At 30.2% G+C, this 1,624-nt stretch overlaps 1 pseudogene; it reads left to right on the top strand.

Moving 5' to 3' along the window:
* LOC124918339 lies at positions 1-999 on the top strand (annotated as a pseudogene).
* The last annotated feature ends 625 nt before the right edge of the window (positions 1,000-1,624 follow it).

Below are 1,624 nucleotides of genomic sequence, written 5' to 3'. Positions count from 1 at the left end.
AGCAATTACTCTTCTATGGATGGAGTCCTCTATTGCAAGACTCATTTTGAGCAACTCTTTAAAGAATCTGGCAATTTCAGCAAGAATTTTCAATCAAGTTAAGATTATAAAGTCATCTCATAATTCATTTTACACATTACCAAATTGTTATGTATGCATATACATTTCGGCTAACTTTATTTTCTTTTGTTCTTCAATGATGAAATTTACAGGCGGAAGGGAGAATTCAATTGTAAGTCCAATTAATTGATTTTTTTTTTGTTTTGTTTATTCGAAGGGAAAGATAACAACTACTCATTCATTACCATTTCAAAAAAAGAAAAGAAACCAAGATAAAATAAATAAAATTATGTAATGACATTGTTACATTTGTAGTTACAAAATTTGATTAATCATAATATTTATTTTTATAACTTTGTACAGACCAAGGCACCAACTAAGGTGTCATGCATGTTCTCTGGGACACAGGATAAATGTCCAACTTGTAACAAGACTGTTTATCCACTGGAAAAGGTTAGTACCCAAGATAATATTATTTTTAATTTATTTGAAAAAAAAGAAAGAAAATGAACATATGATAAATTAACAAGAAAAAAATTATTATTATTTAAGCACTACAACTACAAGTATAAATTAAAAAACTAAGATAACCCATCTAACTAATTATAGGTAACAATGGAAGGGGAATCATACCATAAATCATGCTTCAAATGTGCCCATGGAGGTTGCCCTCTTTCAGCCTCCTCTTATGCAGCTCTTAATGGAGTTCTCTACTGCAAGCATCATTTTGCCCAGCTATTCCTAGAGAAAGGAAGTTACAATCATGTCCTTGAGGCTACAACTCATCGCAAGACCGGAAGTGTAACACCCGATGTTATGGAAGAACAGGAACTCATTGAACCAGCCGACAAAGAGAAAGAAGACGAGAAAGAAGACGGAGGAGGAGACCATGAAGAGGCGAAGGATAATGATCAAGACGAAGAACAATCGAAGGATTAGTGCTAATAAGATAATTATGACGGGTTATTTTGTTGTTTCCTATATTTATTTTTATTTATGAAAATCGTTAAGGGTTAAAACATGGAAACTATACAAATTCATAGTGTCCATGCCCAAAAAATTGTTTAAGGAGTTGTGTTTTTGTTTTGTTTATACAATAGCAGTACTATATAAACTTACCCACTGTAAAATTTGTGATACAAACTTCATATTTTATTCAAGTTTTTTACTTATGTGTCATATTGATTAGCTGTACAATGTTGAGAAATATATTTTTTTTAAATAAAAGTTGGATGAAAAACTTATTTAACTATCAAAATTAATTAACTTAGTTGTCTCATGATGAGCATTTTTTATTTATTTTTAGACAACTTAGCCAAATCCCAAATGTGACATCTATGCACTAATTTGAAGGGGCATGTTAAAAATCTATATATTTTCAAGTAAAACATTTTGCAAAATCCAAGGTGTTTTTTCTCTTATTGTATCGTACCAACTGGACATAGTCTTCCTAGTCATTGAAAATATGAGTATCAACTGCAAAACTGGTTAATATTGCTTAATATATACCTATCCTTTTTTTTTTTTAAAATAAAATGTTATTTTTGTCGAGTTATCTAGAGAG

Source organism: Impatiens glandulifera, unplaced genomic scaffold (genome assembly GCF_907164915.1).
Source record: "Impatiens glandulifera unplaced genomic scaffold, dImpGla2.1, whole genome shotgun sequence".
Lineage (NCBI taxonomy): Eukaryota > Viridiplantae > Streptophyta > Magnoliopsida > Ericales > Balsaminaceae > Impatiens > Impatiens glandulifera.
The sequence above is the reverse complement of the archived record's forward strand: the minus strand, read 5'-3'. Positions and strand labels throughout refer to the sequence as shown.